The sequence below is a fragment of the Ornithorhynchus anatinus genome, chromosome 19 (genome assembly GCF_004115215.2).
Source record: "Ornithorhynchus anatinus isolate Pmale09 chromosome 19, mOrnAna1.pri.v4, whole genome shotgun sequence".
In the NCBI taxonomy this organism is placed as follows: Eukaryota; Metazoa; Chordata; class Mammalia; order Monotremata; family Ornithorhynchidae; genus Ornithorhynchus; species Ornithorhynchus anatinus.
In genome coordinates, this window is record NC_041746.1 from 21,415,089 (window position 1) to 21,439,281 (window position 24,193).

The 24,193-nt window shown below is 48.8% G+C and overlaps 1 protein-coding gene across 4 annotated transcripts in view; it reads right to left on the reverse strand.

Moving 5' to 3' along the window:
• WASF1 (WASP family member 1) overlaps positions 1-24,193 on the reverse strand; it is a 69,874-nt gene that overhangs the window by 33,802 nt on the left and 11,879 nt on the right. The window contains exon 1 of one of the 4 annotated variants that reach the window (XM_029047580.2): positions 1,077-1,234. The exons of the other annotated variants lie outside the window; for them this stretch is intronic. The gene's annotated coding sequence lies outside the window, so the exon portion shown is untranslated. Of the gene's footprint in view, positions 1-1,076; positions 1,235-24,193 lie in introns of those variants that run through there. 4 annotated transcript variants of the gene reach the window in all.

Sequence of the window (24,193 nt, forward strand, 5' to 3'; positions counted from 1 at the left end):
TTCTGCTTCAAAAGAATTAAATCCTGCAGAAGTTGGCCCTGTGACAAGATGCTAATAGGCAAAACCTAGCTCTCTGCTTTTCCTTCTGCAGCGGCTTATCGAAAGACAATAAGCCGTACTTCATTTCCTCTTCTCCCTCTCCCGCATCACCCTGGCCCTTGGATTTTCACCTTTCGTTCGCCTCTCTCAGCCCCGCCCCACTTCCGCACGTATTTGTAATTTATTTATATTAATGTCTGCCTCCCCCTCTACACCGTAAGCTCGTCGTGGGCAGGGAATGTGCCTACCGACTCTCGTATACTGTATTCTCCCAAGTGCTCAGTAGAGTGTTCTGCACACGGTAATGGCTCGTTAAATATGATTTACTGATTGATTCCCCTGCTAGATTGTAAACACCTTGAGGGCGTGGATCACGTCTTCTCACAAGCAATACCGATTGGCATTCGGTATTAATAGAACTGGTCAAGTTTCATATTAAGTTAATTATGCATGTCTTTCCACTTATTCCTAAGCAAGATGGTACTTGCCCTTTATTAACACGTTTTGGGAATAAAGACTTTTGGGATGTCTAGAATACTAGCTTTCAGAGTTTATTTCCGAGGTCGGAGAAGAAGCATTCCTTAAAACGAGAAATGTAATTTCAGAGTCTTTATCTCAGGCGTCAATCTTTTCGTAGAAAGATCCAAAAAAAACCCCTCGAAAAACCAGCTTTGAGCACCTGCTGTGCAAACAGCCAATCATCGACCAGACGATTAATGTGGCTTAATTTAAGATGGAATGGTAAGGACGGAGACGAGAATAAAAAAAGGAGAGGGGCCGGGGAGGAGAGAGGGAAAGAAAAATGGGGCGAGAAGAGGGAGGCAGAGAGGCCTGATGGACGGACCTGAAAGTGCCCCGACCGCAAGCTCGTTGTGGGCAGGGAATGTGTCAATTTACTGTCCTATGGTACTGTCCCAAGCGCTCGGTAGAGTGCTCTGCACACAGTACGTGCTCACAGACGACGACTGACTTCCTCTGCCTCGCCCGGCCCCTGGTGCCCCCATCTATGCACCGGGCTGACCAAACCGCCACCCCACCGTCCCTCCGGCTCCTCCTTGACAGGATGAGATCACGTCTGTCCTTCCTCCGGACACGGGCCGCTGGGTCGGCTTCCACTGGTCCCGATTTGGGAGGAAAGGCTGCGTTTTAGCCCCGACGGGAGCCGGGCGCCGAGGAGAAGGGCGGATTGGGTGGGGCCGCCATTTGCCAGCTGTCCTAACCTGCTGACATAGGGAACAGAGAAGAGGGGAAGATGTGGGGCGTCGGGGCGGGACGAAAGGGAGAAAGAGTGAATGAGAGAGAGAGGAGAACAGATTGCTTTTTTCTGTTCTCCTCTCTCCTCAGACCGCACCGCTGACGTCACTGAACTACCATACTCCCGTACCTGGTGCACAATAGTAATATTAACAATAATTGAGGCATTTGTTAAGTGCTCATTGTGTATACTGTATTAAGCACCGGGGTGGACGCAAGCAAATCCCGTAGCCACAGTCCCTGTCCCACTTGGGGCTCACAGTCTTAATCTCCATTTTCGAGATGAGGGAACTGAGGCACAGAGAAGCGAAGTGACTTGGTCACGCGGCCGACAAGTGGCGGAGCCAGGATTAATGATAATAATAATAATTTTGGTATCTGTTAAGCGCTTACTACATGCCAAGCACTGTTCTAAGCGCTGGGTAGATATGAGGTAATCAGCTTGTCCCAAGTGGGGCTCACAGTCTTAATCCCCATTTTACAGATGAGGGAACTGAGAGAGAAGTTAAATGACCTGCCCAAAGTTACTCAGCTAAGTGGCAGAGGCGGGATTCGAACCCAGGCTCTTGCCACTAGGCCACGTTGTAAAATGGGGATTAAGGCTGCGATCCCCAGGCGGGACAGGGACTGTGTCCAACTTGATTAGTGTCAATCGATCCCGGCGCTTAATACAGTGACCGGCTCATAGTCAGCGCTTAACAAATACTTTAAAAAAAAAGGGTAGCCCCAACTTCCCGTAATAATAATAATAGTATTTGTTAAGCGCCTATTCTGTGCCAGGCACTGCACTAAGCGCTGGAGAGAATACAAGCAAATCGGGTTGGGTACAGTCCCTGTCTCACGAGGAGCTCACAGTCTCAATCACCATTTTACAGAGGACGTAACCGAGGCACAGAGAAGGGAAGAAACCTGCCCAAGGTCACACAGCCGGGATTAGAACCCACGTCCTCTGCCTCCCAAGACCGTGCCCTCTCCATTATGCCACGCTGTGAGCCGTGGAGCCACCATCCCTGTTCCTCCGGGGCTTCTTGTCAGTTCAAAAGGGTTGGGGGCAGACTGCTTGTTTCTCGCCCAACTTCCTGCCCAGGTTTACACCGTGAGGGTGAAGTTAATGGAATCCCAGTGGCGATTTCCCACTTGAGAACGACCTCCGATATCGAGACGAGCCCATCAGGCCCGGAGAGTCCCGGGTTATCAATCGCTGCCCTCCGCATTACTCCGTCTCACTACTTTAACGGAAAATTGTGGAAATGATTTTCGCAGCACGCCAGATTCTGTTTAATGGAAGGAAAGGACCAAAACGCTCTCTTCCCTAACCCAAACAGACGAACAAATACCACCGCGGCGCATCGATATCCTCGCTGGGAACAGGCCCGCCCACAGCCTCCTTCTGCCCGGGATCTTCGCCAAAAGGGGGAACGAACCATTCCGGAGGACCGGCTGGAGGAAGGGTGAGGGAGCGTGGTGCGCTCCGGGGTGTGGGCATGTCCCCAAACCACCCCGAGTTCCAGCGGCTGGGCTACGCCAGGCAGGATCCGACGGACCGCGACGAGGAAGTTGTAGGTTCCACCTTCTCGCAGGTGTGGCCTCGAAACGATCGATGCTATTTATTGAGCACTTACTGTGGGCAGAGCACTGTACTAAACGCTTCGAAGAGTGCGATACCACAGAGACGGTAGCATGTTCTCCACCTTCACTGCCTTCTTTGACTCTCAGCACAACATCCCTCGCCCAAACATTCGTGAAGAGGATTTTCTTCCTGCCATGGGGAAATTGTCCCGGAAAAGAATCTGGAGATTTCCAAAAATTCAGCCCGTCGGTGAGAGCCACGGAGTTTCTTCATTATTTTCTGTTGATGCTAAAATTGGTATTTTTTTTTTAAAGCAACAGATACATTCGGTTCTTCTAAAATGTCTCTTTCCACCGTGGTTTTGGGTAGAATATGCAGAACTGGGGAACGTTCTTTCCGAAACGCATGCCGGTCTGAGGTTGGCACTGTCAATCAGGACCACGCATGGGGCTTTGGACACGGGGACACGAGTTTTCCTTAATGCAGAGTTCGGCAAGCACACAGATCCCGTGACGTAGAAGCACTGGCTGGATTATGGTACAGTTTGGAAATGTACCTTGCACGGATGTGAAAAATGTGACTAATAGTTTTTATTTTTATATAACGCGAACTCTGATTTTGGTTACATTCATCTCGTGAAAAAGCTTTGCACTGGACCGTTTTCTCATTTAGTTTCCAATGATCCCCGTGTCACAATCCTTTTTTGATCACGTTGAGCACGTGGCTGCCATGTGACCTTGGGCCAGTCGCTTAACCCACTGGGACTCAGTTCTCTCATCTGTAAAATGGGGATTAAGACCGTGAGCCCCACGTAGGGCAGGGACTGCATCCGACCCGGCTTGCTTGCACCCACCCCGGCGCTTAGTAAAGCATCTGCCACATAGTAACAATAACTGTTAAGCGCTTATTATGTGCCAGACACTGTACTAACTGCCGGGTTGGATACGAGCAAATAGAGTTGGATGCAGCCCCTGCCCCAGGAGGGGCTCAAAGTCTCAACCCTTATTTTACAGATGAGGCAACCGAGGCCCAGGGAAAAGACTTGCCCAAGGTCACACAGTGGACGAGTGGCGGAACCAGGATTAGAACCCCTGACCTTCTGAGTCCCAGAGTGCTCAGGAGAAGGAAACCTGTCAAGATGAGTGCTTTTGCTCTCGCCGATCCCCGTTGCGTTTCTCTAGAGCCATGGGGTCAGGAAGGAGAAAGCAAATAAACGTAGGCCCGCCACGAAAGCTCGTGTATAAAAGACGATAGAAAGGCGGCATTTCCTAATTCTGGAAGTCTACTGTACTGGGCACCCCCACGGATAAATGGCAAGTAAGCACAACCCAAGGAAAGAAAAGACATTCCTGTCTTGACCTTATTGTCAGTATCAATAATCGGCCTTTCCAAATCCCGCGTGCGTTTCGGCAAATCCTCTAGCCGAAACGGTCCGTACCACTCTTTAGGGTTCACGTAAGAACCCGCGCTTGCAGATTGCGTTAGTCATCTTTAGGCATCTCCTCCAACGCCAGAGAGAGACAGCACTCCCCTTTTCAGATAAGGACGGTGCTCTGCACCTAGTAAGCGCTCAATAAATACCATCGAATGAATGAACGAACAACGACGTTCACGGAGACCACACTTCCTCCTCCCCAAACTCCCGCTGCAAACCAATAGCCGAGCTCCTATTCGCCGACACCCTTAAAGTCAGACGCGGGGATGTACCTATTTACAAAATATCTTTTCATCACAGGCTCAGAATCCCTTATTTCTGCTGAATTGTACTTTCCAAGCGAAGTACAGCGCTCCGCACACGGTAAACGTTCAATAAATGAATGTGTCGAATGCTTTCAGAGAATAAAAGAGCTACAAAAATTAGAAAATTATAATTTTCCAAATCAGTGCTCATTGGCTACTGATTCGAACAATGAATCATTGATTATGTGCTTACTGTGAATAGATTATTAAGTGCTTGGGAAAGCACAATACCATATAGTTAGTAGACATGATCCCTGCCCTCATGAGCTTTCAGTCTTGCCATAAACAGTCCAATCTTCTTTTTAAAAATCTGTGCGGACATCCAGGAGAATTATATTCTGCTGTTCCATTCATTTACACGTCCTGTGACTATCAAGGGCACCGTGTTAAGCACGCACTTAACTCAGAGAAGCAGCGTGGCTTAGTGGAAAGAGCCCGAACTGGGGAGTCAGCGGATGTGGGTTCGAATCCCGGCCCCGCCATTTATCGGCTGCTCAATTCACTTCACTTCTCTGGGCCTCATCTGCCAAAGGGGGATTGAGACCAAGAGCACCATGCGGGACAACCCGAAATCCTGGTATCTACCCCAGTGCCTAGAACAGTGCTTGGCACATAGTAAGCACTTAACAAATACCATCGTTATTATAAACGACTAGAAAAGACAGTCTTTCTAGGGACTTATGTTCACTTCCAAATTTCAATCGGGTTTTCCTCTACACAAGAGATTATAACTAATTGAGACCTCCCCTCCCCACTTAATGCTACGAAAAATAATTGTTGTATTATATGATAAGCGCCGTATAATCTCTGTGGGCAGGGAATGTAACTCTTTATCGTCGTACAGTACTTTCCTATGGGCTCAGTGGGCTTTGCACACGGTAAGCGCTCAATAAATACGACTGAATACATGGGGGCTCACAGGGTAAGAGGAAGAACACACATTTACTCCCCATTTTGCAGGTGAAGAAACTGAAGTCACCCAGCAGGCAAGTGACAGAGGTGGGATTTCAACCCAGGTCCTCTGACTCCCAGGACCCTGTATTTTCCCATGAAATCTCTCTCATATTCTGCCTTTTTCGGTGGAATGTATCAAGTGCTTATTAATCGCCAAATTCCGTGCTAGATACAGGATAATCAGATCAGACGTAGTCCTGCTCCGACACGGCTGTCTTCAAAAAAAAAGATGCACCTTCTCTCACGCTCTTTCCAAGGGTCAAAGTCACGGGTATTACCTTAGTTACAGGATAGCAATTTCACTCCCTTCTTCACCTTGGGATTGAAGATTTTCACTGCCCCATTTTTTCTTTTTTTCCTATTCTGAGGCCATCTCTGTCCTCTTAGTCAGGGGAGGGGGGGGATTTCATTAAATCGAGAAGGGTGAGTCATTCCTGAATCAGAGGCAGGAGAACAAGACACAGAGATGGTCTGTATCAGAAAAGGGATGTGTGAAGAACATCCACGGAGAGGAGGGGGTGTGCAGACGACTTGGTTACGCATTCAAATCAAGCCTCGGGGAATGTTGTGTTTCGAGCGGCGGAAAATCTGTGAGCGCGGAGCGGCCTCGATTTCCGAACCGGCTCCTCCGAACCGGAAGCTCGCGAGCAGGGAACGTGGTCGCTAACGCTGGTGGACTGTACCCTTCCAATCGCTCGGTATAACGCTCTGTGAGCGCTCAATAAATACCACTGATTGACTGATTGACCACTGTCTCCATTTTAATAGATTAACAGTATTTTCCTTCCCCAGTATGCCACCTCTGAGGGGCTTCTCACTGTCCAACGGACCCGTTTTTCATTCGTCTGCCTCAGTTTCCCTTTCCCTGATGCACGGGGAAGGCCAGCTGCCCTGTTTTCTTCAGGAAATCAGATTTCGGTCTTTCTGAAAGGACAAGGTAGCCTGAAAATGCCAGACTGACGGATGTTGGGAGGCAGCTGCCGATGAGCTGCTGGGCAGGGAAATAATATTTTCTTCGCACAGGTTCAATGGCAACGGGTTCTGGGAGTCCGGGTTGATTCAGCCCCTGCTGGCATCGAATGAGCCTTCATACGGGATGGGATTCTGCTAAACTGTAACCTCTGCGAAGGCAGGTTTTTTATCTACCAACTCTACTGAACTGAACTCTCCCCACCGCTTACTTCAGTGCTCTCTTTCTGCATTCAGTAGTAGCGCTCAATAAATATCACTCATCGACTGAACTGGTGCTCAACTTCCCCAAGTCAAGAGGGTCTTTTGGAAGCCGTCGCTAAGGAAAAATCCACAGCAAACTGCACACGACATTCAAAATCGGGCTCACTAACATTATTTATTAATAGTGAATTACGACGGTGAGCCCCACGTGGGACGTGGATGGTGTCCAACTTCGTATCTGCCCCAGCGTTTAGTATGGTGCCTGGCATATATTAAGTGCTTAAATACCATTAAAAAGCGCAGGTGGGGCAGAATAAAAAAGACAGTCCTTGACGGACTCAATGATTTTATTCCATTATTTTATTGCTTACCCATTTTGCCAGGGCGATTCCATTTGAGTTGGAATGTCTCAAGCCTGGATTAACTCCACCCGACTGTGCATTCTGATTATTTCAATTACTCCTCAGCTATTACATACACAGTTTTCTGAGGAAAATAGATTTCTGCTGCTTGTTATTCGGTATCCCTCTGCAACAATTTTATCTATTTTGCAAATATTGATGACGACGATGATGACTGCGGAGCACGCATTTGATTTCATCCCCTTTCCCAAATTTGATTGTGAACTCCTTGACGGCAAACCCCATTTATTTTTCCTCTGAAGCTCACCCCCAAATCCAGTAGAGGACTCTGGGCGAAAGGGGGACAAAATATACATTCCAGAAAGAGTACGCAGCCTCCTGACCCCCAACTCTTCGAGGAGGACACGTGCAGACTTGCAAACTCTACATTTTGGAATTCTAATCCAGGAAGTGATAAAGCATTTTAGGCAAAGTTTCACTGCTCTTGGGCTCTGCCTAGGATCAACCCAAACTATTTTACGTACAGGAATATGTGTGTTTTTGGAGGAAGAGTGATGGAATCGGGCGAGCGGGGGGGTGGGGGGGCAGAAATCGGTGGAGTGGGAGAATAAAAGGCAGAAAGCTGAAATCCAATTTTATCTTGAAAAAGTCACAAAACTGAAGATCATTCACTGCAGAATCATCCTAGCTATCTTGGAGTTTTCAATTTCCATAATTTGTTTGGCTGCTAAGCAACTAATCAAATAGTGGGCTGCTTGAATAGATTATCGCTCCTGACTCCCTCCCGGTAGAAACTCCTAATTCTCAGGGAAACTCTACAAACCATCTATGTTCCAGTTGCATCTTTAGCAGGGAGAGTTACAGGAAGACAAACACAGTTTGTCTTTCTAGGTGGCAGTGGGGGAAAAAGAAAATCCTTGTGTCGGTTCAAGCAGTAGAGAGCTACTCACATTATTATTTTTATCTATGTCTTCGGGAGTTAAATCGTCTTTCAGATGAATTATTGACATCATATTCTCAATACTAGGTACAGTGTCCTGTCCTGCTCTGGAAGCTTGAGGCCCACCCTGACTGCATCCTTCTAGCGGACAATGCCTCCTCCCTTCCAAAAACTCCAGCCTTCTGAGAGAGGGCTGTCAATCGTATTTGTCATTCATTCATTCATTCAATATTATTTATTGAGAGCTTACTATGTGCAGAGCACTGTACTAAGCACTTGGAATGTACAAATCAGTAACAGATAGAGACAGTCCCTGCCCTCTGACGGGCTTACAGGCTAATCGGAGGGAGAGAGACAGACAAGAACAATGGCAATAAATAGAATCAAGGGGATGAACATCTCATTAAAACAATAGCAAATAAACAGAATCAAGGTGATGTACATCTCATTAACAAAATAAATAGGGTGATGAAAATATATACAGTTGAGCGGACGAGTACGCTGCTGAAGGGAGGGGAAGGGAGAGGGGAAGGAGCAGAGGGAAAGGGGGGAGAAGAGGGTTTAGCTGCAGAGAGGTGAAGGGGGTAGAGGGAGCAGAGGGAAAAGGGGAGCTCAGTCTGGGCAGGCCTCTTGGAGGAGGTGAGCTTTAAGAAGGGTTTTGAAGAGGGGAAGAGAATGAGTTTGGCGGAGGTGAGGAGGGAGGGCGTTCCAGGACCATGGGAGGACGCGGCCCACGGGTCGACAGCGGGATAGGAGAGAACGGGGGACGGCGAGGAGGTAGGCGGCAGAGGAGTGGAGCGTGCGGGGTGGGCACTGGAAAGAGAGAAGGGAGGAGAGGTAGGAGGGGGCAAGGTGATGGAGAGCCTTGAAGCCTAGAGTGAGAAGTTTTTGTTTCGTGCGGAGGTTGATAGGCAACCCCTGGAGGTTTTTAAGAAGGGGAGTGACGAGCGCTTACCACGTGCAAAGCATTACAGTAAGTTTTTGGGAGAGGGTTAGTTGACTGACCCTAATATTAATATTAACTCTGTTGATATTAATGGGGTTAGTAGACAAGTTCCCTGCCCACTACGAGCTTAGGGGTTGGAGGAGGGAGAAATCATCACCTCAAACCATCACGGTTTACGATTCATGTCGTTTCCTCTTAGTTGATCCTCACCTTCTCTTCCAAATCTTATTCTTCATCATCATCTCCCATCACAGTCGACGGTGCCGTCGTCCTTTTTATCCCTAAAGCCCATAACTTCGGCATTAGCTTGACTCCTCCCATTTTCTTTTAACCCTAGCGTTCAGTCTGTCACCAAATCCAGTCAGCCTTTCCCCTTCAAGGCTTTCGAGATCTTCCTCTTGCGCTCCGTCCAAATGGTCACCATGCTACTCTTGGCACTTAATACCACGATTATAACTAATAGTACCCATGATTAATATCTGCGGTGTTTGTTCGGCACTGACTGTGAGCCAGGCAAAATACTAAACGCTGGGTTGGATACCAGATAATCAGGACGGACAGTTTCGGTTTCTCGGAGGGCTCGCGGAATCAATCGGCGGTACCAAGTGTTTACCCTATGAAGAACGCTGTACTAAGTGCTTGGGAGAAGACGATCCTGTAGCTCCCCAAGGAGCTTACAGATGAGGAGGGAATAATAATAATGATGATGTTGGTATTTATTAAGCCCTTACGACGTGCTAAGCACCGTTCTAAGCACGGGGGTAGATACGAGGTAAGCAGGTTGTCCCACGTGGGGCTCCCAGGCTTAATCCCCATTTTTCAGAGGAGGCAACTGAGGCCCAGAGAAGTTAAGTCACTTGCCCAAAGTCACACGGCTGACAAGTGGCAGAGCCGGGATTAGAACCCAAGCGCTTAGAACAGTGCTCTGCACTCAATAAATTCGATTGAACGAACGACCGCTGACTCCAAAGCCCGCGCTCTTTCCATTAAGCCTATAAACCACCCAGGGCATCTTTATCAGGGAGCATTACATAGATACAAACACACTTTGTTTTTCTCGGTGGTAATGAAAAAGAAACACACACCACATATGTTGCAGTTAATTTCGTCGGCTCAAGCTATGGAAAATGGACATTAGCGTAAATTACAAATGAATATGTCCATCGATCCATAGGGAATATGAATATGCCCATAAGGAAGCAGCATGGCATAGTAGACAGAGCACGGGCGTGGGAGTCAGAAGGTAATGGGTTCTAAATCCAGCTCCGTCCCTTTGCTGTGTGACCCTGGGTGAGTGGCTTAATCTCTCTGTGCCTCAGTTACTAAATCTGTAACTGGGAGACTGTGAGTCCCATGCAGGACAGGGACTGTGCCTGTCCCAATTTGCTTTTATCCACCCCAGTGGTCAGTTCAGTGGCTGGTACATAGTAAGCTCTTAAATACTGTAATTATTATAAGTGCTGTAGGGGTGCGGTGAAAATCAAAATGAGTAAGAAGTACAGATCCAAATATTAAAGGGACAGAAAGGAGGGCAAATAAAGGAAGTGAGGGCTTAGTCAGGCAAAACCTCTTGGAGGAGACACAATTTTAGTCAGATTTTAAAGATGGGAGAACGGCATATTTTCAAATATTAAAGAAGAGGGAGCTCCAGGTGTGAGGGAGGAGATGGGCAAGGGGTCGGTGGCAAGACGGACGAGACGGAAGTAGAACAAGTAGGCTGGCATTACAGGAGCAGAAGTTGGGTTGGCTTGGCCACTGGATTTGGTAAGAGGGTCACTGGCGACCTCAGAGGGTAATTTCCGTGGAGCGTGGGAGACCGAGGAGAGAATGTGGAGGTGACGGGTGAAGTCAACTCGCTCTCGAGGAGTTTGGAAAGAAATGGCAGGAGGGAGGTGAGGTGATGGGAGGAGGGAGCGGCTCAAGGGGAGGACTTTAAGATAGGGGAGATATGTTTGAAAGCGGTGGGGAAGAAGCCACTGAGAAGGAACAGCAGCAAACCCCCCACACTAAACACACTACCTCTGAGCCTCAGGTGAGGTGGTTCGGCCTCACACTTTGGGAATGTCCACACGTTTTGGAGGACGCTGTTGCTTTGAGTTTCTGTGCTACCCCTTAGTGTACACAGACGCATCTTCCCCGGTCGCACGGCTCCTTTCGGAGGTCTGTCACGCAACAGTCCTGTAGACCTGCAATTAGGTACGGTGGCCGATGTCGCCGTCACCGCAGCCTGCTCGCAAGCCTTCTTCGAGGCCACACCAGCCTTTGCAATTTGATTTTCTATCTCCGGTTGCGCATCACTGAACGGCGCACTGCCTAGATAGAATTTCGATTCTGAGTTACTGAGGAAATCCCCCGATGGCACGTAGACGGGTTCACATGCGGACGTGGAAATGAGAGATGGCTCTGCCTTGGTAACAAAAAGGGAATCTTCGAAACATAATAGAAAAGCTTCAAACATGTTCTTGATACACTCTCTGCCCCTGCAGATGACTGAGTCGAATGGCTCGATTGCCAAAGTGCGTAGACGTGATATTTAATCTAGATAATCATGAAAATCGGCCAAATTCCAAGGTCTGACGGTTTATCAGCTAAGATCTGCAAGTGCGGAGGGCAGGTGCTTCTTCATTCCTTACGTCATCTCTTTTAATCTAGCAAAGGCTGCGGAGATACGCCAGGCCGCTATTTCACCGGTTTCCAGGAGAAAAGGGAGGAGAGCTGACTCTATCATGGGATCTCATGGCTCTCCATTGCTAGCGAGATCACTATCATAGCCTTCCTGGACTATAAAAGATCATCATTATCCATGTGCATATATATGACGACATATATATATATATACATGACATATATATATATATACATATATATATATGTGCACATGGATGAGAAGCAGCATGGCTTAGCGGATAGAGCACGGGCCTGGGAGTCAGAAGGTGATGGGTTCTAATCCAGGGTCTGCTGTGGGACCTTCGGCAAGTCACTTCACTTCTCTGGGCCTCAGTTATCTTATCGGTAAAATGGGGATTAAGGGCGTAAGCGCCGTGTGGGGCAGGGACTGTGTTCAACCTTACTTGGATCTACCCTAGCGCTTCGTACAGTGCCTGGCACATAGTAAGCACCATAATTATTATTACTTCAAAGCAACATTCGATCCGTTTGAGATAAGCAGAGAAGACATACTCAGCAGAAGGCAGAGACTGACAAACCACCCAACAAATAAATCAGTCTTTCTTGTGGTTTCTTCTGGATACAGTCAGAACCCTGAGGCACTGAGGAGGGTTGGAACAGCGCGTAGTGGAGACGGAGGTTGACCAGGGAATAAATACTCGATAGGTGTGAAAGGGGTTGTTTTTTTCCCAACCTCAATTCTAATATTAGGTCAGAAACTAGAAATTAAGAAGAGTGGACAAAGGAAAGAGAGTTAAAGGAGATGTTTTCCTTCTATCAGTTGAGGAACAGCAGGGCCTAGCGGAAAGAGAACAGCCTGGGAGTCATAGAACCTGGATTCTAGTCCCGCCGCTTACCTGCTCTGTGACCAGGGACAAGTCACAGCTTCTCTGGGCCTCAGTGTCCTCATCTGTAAAATGGACACTCAATAGCTGTTCTCCCTCCTACTTATAATGTGAGCCCTGGGTGGGACCTGGTGATCTTCAATCTACCCCAGGGCTTAGTAACGCGCTTAGCACATAGAAAGCACTTAAGAAAAAGCACATTTATTATTATTAAAATTTCTTTCTTTTCTACACAGACACATTCCTTTTTTCCTCCCCTCCTGGAAGATCAAGGAAATTGGCGACTCGATCGGGACTTTTTCCTTTCATTCTCTCTTTACGCCACAGTTTTTTTCTCTCCCCCTCTCCCATTCATCACTTCCCTCGCTTTGCAGCAGCCTTTTCTCACTCCTGTGATAGTCATTTTCTTTGATTCGCTTTATGTTTGGAGTTTATAAGTGTTGCCTTATAAAACCTCAGGCTGAATTGTTTCAGAAAATTCTTAATTAGTGAGGTTTAAATCTGTGTGGCCTTAATGGAGAATTAAAGAGTCCTCATATGAAAAACAAAAGCCTCCTAATCAAACCGTCTCTCTAGGTAATCACACTCTTGAGAACGCTTGGAGCAGGTCAGGTTTCACTGTAAGAAAAAAACGAACCACAGAATATGATTTCGTGAAGTTTACGGAAATATCTTGGCATCGTTTCTGGCAAATTTCCCGTCTCTGTCCCACGGAGGAGATCAGATCCTTCATGCCACATTTTGGTCTGAGGCCCCGTTGTGACTCTGGGACCTTTCAGTCAGTGATATTTTCCCGAGAGGTGATCCAAGAGTCTTCCGGATAAGACCTGGCCAGCAACGGAGAGTAATTTGACGCCACGAGAATGGTCGCAACCTGATCTATCACTTTGCTTCTTGAAGATGGCAAAGTAACGGTGGCTTCTTTGAGACCAATCAATCGATGGTATTTACTGAGCACTCACTATCTGCAGAACACTGTACTAAGCGCTTGGGAGACGGCAACAGAATTAGCAAGAAACACTCTCCGCCCCAACGAGCTCGCGTCCTATGAAACCCTGCCCCTTCTCCATCCAATATAGAGAGCTTAGCTTAGGTAACACAGACCAAGTCAGAGATTAGTCGGTAACAACGCTCCAGAGGCGTTCTCTTGGAAAATGCAAAAGTAGCCCTCGATTCAGTAGACGTAACGGGGAAGTGATAATTTCGGGAAGGAATTCCCATTTACGAATTCAGTTGGAAAAAAGTTCTGTTCAGGCACCCAGAGATGAAGGTGATGAGTTAAGTGCTCACTATGGGCCAAGTATCAGTTATTCTCTCCTCTCCGGAGAAACATTCGTTCGATCATTCACTGAGGAGGCAAGCGATTACCTCTGAGGTAAATCCAGCTGGCCCACAAGGCTGTTTGGACGAGGAAAAGTATTACGTACATATGAACGTTAAAGGTTAATAATTTTGTTAACCCACTTCACACAGCGCCTCTAAAATAGCGTGAAGTAGCAAACCGATAAACAGAACATAAGGTACCTTCTTTCTGACGGTTGGAAAAGGGGGATATAATACCTTGTGGACCGTGTGTTACCCACCCACACTCTATTTAAAATCCCGACTTCCATTTGTTAACGTGACTCGAGATTATCTGTATTCCGCAGACGGCAGCAGGAATCGTCAACCAACGCAGGAGCCTGTACGTACCGTTACGGATAGTCACCGGGGTGCGATGAATAAAAAAGATTGGAGTTGGCACCCTCCTTTAATCAATGGGTGGATCATCTCGAGAAATCTCCTACACTGTAAACTCGCCGTGGGCAGAGAACATGTCTAGCGACTCAAATATCATTGATCTCTCTTTCGTTCATTCATTCGATCGCATTTACCGGGCACTTACTGTTCATTCATTCATTCAATAGCATTTATTGAGCGCTTACTATGTGCAGAGCCTGTACTAAGCTCTTGGAATATACAAATCGGTAACAGATAGAGACAGTCCCTGCCCTCTGACGGGCTTACGGTCTAATCGGGGGAGACGGCCAGACAAGAACAGTGGCAATAAATAGAGTCAAGGGGAAGAACATCTCATAAAATAAATAGGATGATGACGATATATACAGTCGAGCGAACGAGTACAGTGCCGAGGGGGTGGGACGGGAGAGGGGGAGGAGGAGAGGGAAAGGGGGGAGAAGAGGGTTTAGTTGCGGAGAGGTGAAGAGGGGGTAGAGGGAGCAGAGGGAAAAAGGGGAGAGCTCAGTCTGGGAAGGCCTCTTGGAGGAGGTGAGCTTTAAGTAGGGATTTGAAGAGGGGAAGAGAATTAGATTGACGGAGGTGAGGAGGGAGGGCATTCCGGGACCGCGGGAGGATGTGGCCCGGGGGTCGACGGCGGGCTGGGCGAGACCGAGGGACGGTGAGGAGGCAGGCGGCGGAGGAGCGGAGCGTGCGGGGTGGGCGGTAGAAAGAGAGAAGGGAGGAGAGGTAGGAAGGGGCAAGGTGACGGACAGCCTCGAAGCCTAGAGTGAGGCGTTTTTGTTTTGAGCGGAGGTTGATGGGCAACCACTGGAGGTGTTTAAGAAGGGGAGTGACATGCCCAGAACGTTTTTGCGGGAAGATGAGCCGGGCAGCGGAGTGAAGAATAGACTGGAGCGGGGCGAGAGAGGAGGAAGGGAGATCAGAGAGAAACTGTGTGCAAAGCACCTCACTAAGCGCTTGAAAAGTACAGTTTGGCAAAAGAGAGAGACAATCCCTACCGACCACGGGCTCAGCTGTGGTCGCCAAACAAAAAGCAGCACAAGCAGCGAAGAGGAATGAAAAAATAAAATCTGTTGCATACCTCAAAGACCCTTCCTGACGATCTACCCGTTTTCCCTTATTTTATCCCCAACGGCGAAACAATGTAGGACACGTTTGCAAGAGACGGAGGGACAAGAACACCCAACAGAGGGCAGAACGCGTCAGAAGCTGAATGTAACTACAAGCGGGGTCTATTCCAATTCTCATATCGCATGAGTCACCTGAGTTTAACATTTGGGAGAAAGGTTGGTTTTCTTTGTGTTGTTTCTCCAACCAAAATATTTCTACATCAGCTTAATTTGTTCATAGTGTTTTAAGTAAGCAATTAATCGCATTTATTGAAGGCTGACTGGTGCTTTGGGCATTTGGGATAGTACAGAGTTGGTAGACATATTCCCTGCCTAGAAGACGCTTTCAGTCTAGAGGGGGAGACAGACATTATTAGAAATAAAGTACTATTCGATGTAAATAAAAAATTACAGTTACTAAATAAATAGTAACTGTTATTACTAGTCACCGTATTTGTTGAGCGCTTACTGTGTGCAAAGCTTGGGAGAGTACAATATAATTTCAGTCACACTCCCTTCCCAAAAGGAGCTCACTTTCTAGAGAGGAAGACAGACATTACTATAAACAACGGATATATCGAGATATAAACATACGTGCTGATGGGAAGGGAGGGAGGATGAAGGGAGGAGCAAGTCTGAGCTGCGCAGAGGACTGGAAGAAGAGGAGAGGAGGGCTCAGTCAGGGAAGGCTTCCTGGAGATGTACCTTCGATAAGGCTTTGAAGTGGGGGAGAGCAATTATCCATCTGATATGAGGAGGGAGGGCGTTCCGGGCCGGTGGTAGGACGTGGGCGAGAGGTCGGAGGCGAGATAGACGAGATCAAGGTACAGTGGGAAGGTTAGCACCTGTCGTAAAGTGTGGTCATCGACCATCTATTTCTTTTAAAATCAACTACTCAGAGAAAAAATGTTATTTTACAAATAAGAATGGACATTTCTTTATCATATCCTCTATTCCAAAGATGAAAAGAAAAAAAATTAAGATGACAGAAACCAAGAACCTGGATGTCGGCCACTTCCTCTATTTATGAACCATTACTTTACAGCATCATAAAATCCATCACATTAGACTTTTCAAGATAAAGTACTTAGCTGTACTTGCATATTAAAGCACCAGTCCAAAGTTTTCCAATCAGATTCTGCAGGGATGCTGAAGAAAGGGAAACAGGGAGTGTACAATTTAAACGCAAATTATATGAGCATTTTTTTGACTCTGGTCACCCTCCTGGCATTCCAAGAGTCCCTAAAGGCACCAATCCATCCTGTTGGGAGCCAAAGGATGGGAATTACATCCATCTTTTTTGTACTCCATTTAGATGATTCTAGATTCTTCATCCTCGGCTTGGAATGAAGTTGAAGGCTCAAGCCAAGCTTACCTGACCGTTTGAGCTCCGCCTGTTAGCCGGTCACTGGGTCAGACTGAAAGGAAACCAACTTGCAACAGGTTTCCTGGCACAGAAATAACTTGGCTTCCACCGTGATCTGCTGCATTTCGCTTCCAGCTTAAAACCCTCAGCCCGGGATCCCAAAGAGCAACAGTCTTAACTATTACCGGGACTATTTTCATGATCAATGTACTCGACGCATCTTCCCGGCTGCAGCCTTAATCAACACCGGTTCTCGAGCACATCAAGTTCCGAGAGACCCGCACGACACCACATCCCTCCTCTCTTTACCATCGAAACAAATACGTATTGATTTAGGTCTCCCCATAAGACTCGTTTCACAAAGACGACCTCCGGGATTTAGGGAGCAGTTGTCGGAGTGGGAAAACCGATATTCAGCAGAGAAATTTTTTTAAATGGACAAGTTCTCTTCTCCCTGGAGCGGCTGACCTCTCTCCCACGGAGTCCCTTGATGGTTTCTCGATTGTCCCACAAAAACAAACAAACGGCGACTCCTTTGTGCCCCGGATGTGACTGAGAGGGCACGTTCAATAGGACCGAGCAAGATCAGCCAGGCCCCCTCCTTCTCGGAGTCTCTCCCTGGTATCGTTCGGGACGAATAGTTGCGGATGAAAGACTTCCCAGGCCTTTGTCTTCTTCCCTATTCGGGCCCTAGGAATGGAATCCGACACCAACGCTCACGTGGTTCAGTTCTAGCTCTGAAGAGCAGCCATGGCAGCTTCTGGCTACAGGGAACTGACTCTATTGACACCATCACCTGGTTGTCGGTCAATGGTATCGATCGGGTCCTAATTACGTACAGAACCCCACACCGCTCGGGAGCGTTCCATCGTAACGGAGCTGTCCGTGTCTTCTAGCAATTCCGGGTTAAAGAATGGGTGGGGAGACCCTTTTACGACCGTCTATTTTAGAGCGAAAGGGCACATCCAGAGCACGTGTAGATTAATGTTCCTTTGACACGGGAAAAGGAGAGGTTTGCATTGGACACGTGAAAATGCAAAGTGTGGAGACGGATTCCCCGATTTCAAAACTCAACGCTTTATTGCTGTCTTTGCAAAACTGAGAAGGAGGAACGGGGATCTCGCCCAAGCAGCCCTCTGATCCCCCGTGGTGGGAGTGCCACAGGGGGAAAAGGAGGAGCACGAGCAATTTGAAATAGGAGCTGGAGAGCTGAGGGCCACTCAGAGTAAACCACGGTGAGTCAAAGCCTGCCGGGACTGCGCCTCTGAAAAACCGGAAGCCAAACCAATAATGAGCAGAGCACTAATTCTAAGTGCTGGGGGAGATACAGGGTAATCAGATTGTCCCACGTGAGGCTCACAGTCTTAATCCCCATTTTACAGATGAGGAAACTGAGGCACAGAGAAGTGACGTGACTTGCCCTCAGTCACACAGCTGGCAAGTGGCAGATCCGGCATTCAAACCCATGACCTCTGACTCCCAAGCCCGGGCTCCTTCCACTGAGCCATGCTGTTTATTGTTACGGTGTACTCCCCCAAGCACTCAGTACACTTCTGCACACAAAAAGCCCTCGATAAATACGACTGACTGACTTTTAAGTCCGCCAAGAAGCTTAAGTGATTCTCTGACAACGTCCCACCGGCCTCTGAAACAAGAGCATTTCACCAGGGACATCTGCTGCACGGCTTCCCACAGTGATGAAGACAGAGAAAACAGCATGGCGCTGTGGAAAGAGACCCGGCTTGGGAGTCAGAGGTCGTGGGTTCCGATCCCGGCTCCGCCGCTGGTCAGCTGTGTGACTCTGGGCAAGTCACTTCACTTCTCTGGGCCTTAGTTACCTAATCTGGAAAATGGGGATTACGACCGTGAGCCCCACGTGGTCAACTCGTTCACCTTGTATCTCCCCCAGCGCTCAGAACAGTGCTTGGCACATAGTAAGCGCTTAACGAATACCATCCTTATTATTATTATTGATAAAGAAAGTCTCTTTCGAGATTTAGACAGACTCTTCCCAGGAGTAACCAAAATGGAAAATCTCAAATGGGAAACCTAAAGGTTAGAGTTCAAAGTGATGGCCAGACATGGAAGCAATTAGGCGCCATGGGATGGGTAGACACATCTGCAAGGCCTCCTTTTGCCGAGTGAAGCGCTTAATACGGTGCTTTGCACACAGTGAGCGCTCAATAAATACGACAAATTCAATGAATAAATGCACCGAACACGAGCTCGCCGCCGCAAACGGCACCGTCCTCCTGCCACACGAAAGCGCAGGATCCGTCGTGGACCTAAACAGCGGCACGGCAGCTGCGTCTGACGGACCGCAGGATGGCAGAGGGAGCTCGGGATCGGAATGGGATGGGATCCCGATCCCATTCACCCGAGATCCCGTCGATCGACTCTGAAACCACCGTGTTGGGAAGTGAAAAGCGCCAGGACGACTCATTCGGAAGCTCCTGGAGGACGAGGGGGTCCGCGGCAAAACCCAGACAACTCTTCCGCGAAACGACAATCCCCAACCTACACCACAAATGGGCACTTCTCTGTGATACCAGGCAGCTGCCGAGCCAGTGGGCGCGGCCTGGAGAAGTCACCGAGGTTGGTTCAGCGTAAATGACTCCGAGCTAAAATGTCAGCTGGCAGTGAAACCCGCCCGGTCCGAACGGTCGACAATAGCTAGCAGGAGCCCAGAACTGAGGTTTACGGCATGCCACGTGGCACCGAGCCAGTCAGGTTAGGGACAGATGGCGGGGTGCCAAAGCAGAAGAGAGCCGACCCACGCAGAAATTAAGAAATTACGGCTAAATGGCCCCGTACCTGCCTCTGAGGAGAAAAAACGGCTTCGGTCTCTTCGCGGACAAGGAGGGACTCCTGAACAAAATTTCCGGCCTAGAGGATGGAGCACGGGCCTGGGAGTCAAAAAGACCTTCAATCGTATTTATTGAGTCCTCACTGTGTGCCGAACACCGTACTAAGCGCTTGGGTGAGTACAAGACAACAATTAACACACACATCCCCTGCCCACGACGAGTTTACGCCACAACAAGCTTGCAGTCTAGAGAGCCGGGTTCTCATCCCCACTCCGCCTCTCGTCTGCTGTATGACCTAGGGCGTGTCGCTTCACTTTTCTGGGCCTCAGTTACCTCATCTGTAAAATGGGGATTTAGACTGTGAACCCCCCGTGGGGCAGGGAGTGGGTCCAACCTGAGTAGCTTGTAACTACCCCTGGGTTTAACACGCACACCCCCCACAAAAGACAAAACAAAAAAACCAACCTCCCCCTCGCAACCACCAAAAATTATTTTTAAAAAACCAGACACACACGGGGAAGCAATATAGACGATCAAAAAGTTTAGATCGGTCACCCAGAGCTAAACAACATCACAGAATTCTGGTAGCTAGGCAGCACGCTACGCAGTGGCTTAATAACAGACGAGGAGGTAGAAAAATCGAATCAAGAAGGTCAGCACATCCTTCGAGGGACCGTGCAGCAATAATAGAGAATTGGGCTGCAGGAGAACTAAAGGGTCTGCGGAGCCGTAACGCCGACACCCCGGTATCGCTGAGGGCCCCCGCTCAGCATCAAACGGCCGGACACGAACCCGAACAAAAGAGTCCCGGAGTCAGTGATACTCACGGCCGCACGAGCGATGTGGGAGGGACGGGTGAGGAGGGTGGATGACAAACGGCTGCTGAAGTGAACTGCAATTTTGGAGTGGAAGGCAAAGGGGACAGAGGAAAGGCTTTACGGATAAACAAAGCCTCCGACGATGCCGAATCCCATCTGACAACTGGAAGCCTACCCACAGAAGAGCATGGCCGACGACAGTCAAGATAATCACTGACTTTAAAGCACTCAGTCACCTCTCCCCCTCCCTGATCTCCTACGACCATCGCACCTCCGGCACCGGCTTGCTCACAGTGCCCTAATCTCGTCCATCTCGCCGCTCGACCCCTTTCCCGTTCCTCCCTCTGGCCTGAAACTCCCTCCCCTCCGGGAACGCCAGACCTAGTGGCTAGAGCGCGGCCCTGGGAGTCGGAAGGACCTGGCTGCTAATCCCGGCTCCGCCGTTTGCTGGGTGACCTGGGGCAAGTCAAAAATACTCTGTGCCTCAGTTCCCTCATCTGTCAAATGGGGATCAAGACCGGGAGGCCTATGTGGGACAAGGGGCTGTGTCCAACCTGATTAGCTTGCGTCTACCCCAGCGCTCAGAACAGTGCCTGGGACATATTAAGTGCTTAACAGATACTATAATTATTATTATTAATACTCAAAGCCTTATTAAGGTCCCATCTCCTCCAAAAGGCCTTCTCCAATTAAGCCCTTTTCCATCCCCCCCGACTCTCTCTCCCAAATGCATAATCTGTGCACGATGGGCATTTGGTATTCACCCCACGGCACTTCTGTACACGTCCAAAAATTATATTAATCTCTACCTTCCCTATTAGACCGTAAGCTTGTCGTGGGCAAGGAATGTCCACCAACTCTGTTACACTGTATCATTCCCCTTCTTAAAAACCTCCAGTGGTTGCTTATCAACCTCCGCACGAAACAAAAACTTCTCACTCTAGGCTTCAAGGCTCTGCATCACCTTGTCCCCTCCTACTTCTCCTCCCTTCTCTCTTTCTACCGCCCACTCCGCACGCTCCGCTCCTCCGCCGCCCACCTCCTCGCCGTCCCCCGTTCTCGCCTATCCCGCCGTTGACCTCCGGGCCACATCCTCCCGCGGTCCCGGAACGCCCTCCTTCCTCACCTCCGCCAAACTCATTCTCTTTCCCTCTTCAAAACCCTACTTAAAGCTCACCTTCTCCAAGAGGCCTTCCCAGACTGAGCTCCCATTTTCCCTCTGCTCCCCCTTTACCTCTCCTCAGCTAAGCCCTCTCATCCCCCCCTTTCCCTCTGCTCCTCTCCCTCTCCCTTCCCCTCGCCTCAGCACCGTACTCGTCCGCGCAACTGTATATATTTTCATTACCCTATTTATTTTGCTAATGAGATGTACATCACCTTGATTCTATTTATTTGCTATTGTTTTAATGAGATGTTCATCCCCTCGATTCTATTTATTGCTATTGTTCTTGTCTGTCCGCCTCCCCCGATTAGACCGTAAGCCCGTCAAAGGGCAGGGACCGTCTCTATCTGTTACTGATTTGCATATTCCAAGTGCTTAGTACAGTGCTCTGCACATAATAAGCGCTCAATAAATACTATTGAATGAATTAACTTAGTAGCGTGCTCTGCGGTATTCATTCATTCTCATTTATTCATTTTTAAAGTTAGGGGGTGGGAGGCAGAGGAAGAGCCCATAAAGGAGAATGAACTGCCAGAGAGATGAGGGAGAAGCAGGAGAGGACGGTGTCAGGAAAGCCGACATTGGGTGACGTTTCCAGGAGAAGGGGCTGGTCCGAGAGGTTGAGGAGGATTAGGATGGAGTAGAGGCCTTTGGATTTGGCGAGACGGAGATCCTTTGTGACCTCTGAGAGGGCGGTCTCTGTGGAGTGAAGGGGCTGGAAGCCAGATCGGAGGGGGTCAAGGAGAGAATTGGAGGAGAGGAACTGGAGACGGTGGGTGGAGATGACTCGTTACAGGCATCTGGAGAGGGATGGTAGGAGGGAGATGGGGTGATAACTGGAAGGAGCTGCGGGGTCAAGGGAGGGTTTTTTTAGGATAGGGGACACATGGGCCGGTTTGAAAGCGGTGGGGAAGAAGCCCCTGGAGAGTGAGTGAACAGCCGAAGCTGGCTGTTAGAGAGGGAAGAAGAGAGGGGGCGAGTGTTTCGTTAAGTTCCGAAGGAATGGGGTCGGATGTTCAGGTGGAGGGGGTGGATTTTGACAGGAGGCGGGAGATCTCCTCCAGAGACTTCTGGGAAACATGGGAGAGTTGAAGGGGGAGGGGCAGGGGAGATTTTAGGGAGAAGACGTCCGGCAGCGTCAATTTTCCCAATAAAGTGGCTGAGTCATTAGAGGCAAGGGACGGGGGGAGGGGATCGAGACTGTGAGCTCCATGTGGGACGGGGACTGTGCCCATCCTGATTGGCTCGGATCTCCCGCTGCGCTTAGTACAGTGCCGGGCATATGAAGTAAGTGTTTAACAAATGCCGGAAAAAATTGACTGAGGGAAAACAATCAGGATTTGGTGAGGAACGGAATAGGAGACTTGAGAGAAAGGAAGGAGACGAGGATAATTCCAAAGTTCCAGGCTTCAGGGTTGGAAAGGATGGTGGGAATCTCCTCTTCTTCCATTCCCTTCTGCGTCACCCTGATTTGCTCCCCTCATTCATCCTCCCTCCCGTCCCCCCAGCACGTATATGTACGTGTCTGTCATTTATTTCTTTGTGTATCTTAATGTCTCCCCCTCTAGACTGTGAGTTCGTGGTGGGCAGGGAATGTGTCGTTTGTTGGGGTATTATACTCTCCCAAATGCTTAGTCTAGTGCTCTGCACACAGGGAAGTGCTCAATAAATACGACTGAATGAATGGCACTGATGGGAAAGGTAGGTGAAGGAGAAGGTTAAGGAGGGAAGATGAAAAGTTTAATTTCCAACACACTCGGAGTAGAGATGTAGAGATGTCACAGAGGACGGAGTAGATTTGAGATTTAGCCACGTAGATGTCACCCGCTCACCCCAGAAGCGGGTGAGCTCCTCAGGTGAGTAGGTGTAAAATGAGACTAGAAGGGGACCCCAAACAGACCCCGGAGACACCCCCCAGTTGGGGAACCGTCGAAAACGTCTGGGGAGGATCGGCTGGAGAATCAAGAGGAGAACCGGGAGAGGACGATGTCGGTAAAACCAGTGTTAGATAGTCTTTCCGGATATCATTATCTCCAGGAGAAGGAGTCTGCTTCGCCGAAATCCCTCCTCCCAAATTCGACAAGAGCTGGAGAAGAATTAGGAGGCTCCTTAAAGTGCAAGCTCAATCGATAGTTTAGTGCTAGACTTGGGGAGGTCATTGGTGACCTCGAAGAGAGTAGCTTCGGGGGAACGGGAGGGGCGGAGAGCGGGTCCTAGAGGGTGAACAAGGGAATCCTCCGACCAAAGTTGGGGGGCGGGGCGAGCGCCGTTTCTGAGTCGACGTGAAAACCCAATTCTATTCAAGTCCTTCAAACTCCATCCTAGGTGGTGGATTAAAGGACTGCAGGCGATGGAGGAGGAAGCAGACATGGCGTGAGTTAGGTGTTGTTTGGGTATTTTGCTGAAGAAAATCCTCCCCTCACCCCCGTCCTGGCCGTAGCCCTGAATTATTAATGCCTTTGGCAAGATGCCGGCAGATGACAGTTAATATACAGTCGATCACCAGTTAATGCGACTTAATTGATTGCCCGAAAATAACGTTAACCGAAAAGGCGCTAAACCAGGTAGGTTTCCCATGGGAAATAAAGAAAATGCATTAAAGGCTTCCCAAGATACAAAAAAATCGGCCCTAACCGTGCATTAAAATGATAAACGGTACATTTTGTTACAGGACCAAATAGCGATGTAAATGCAAACCAGG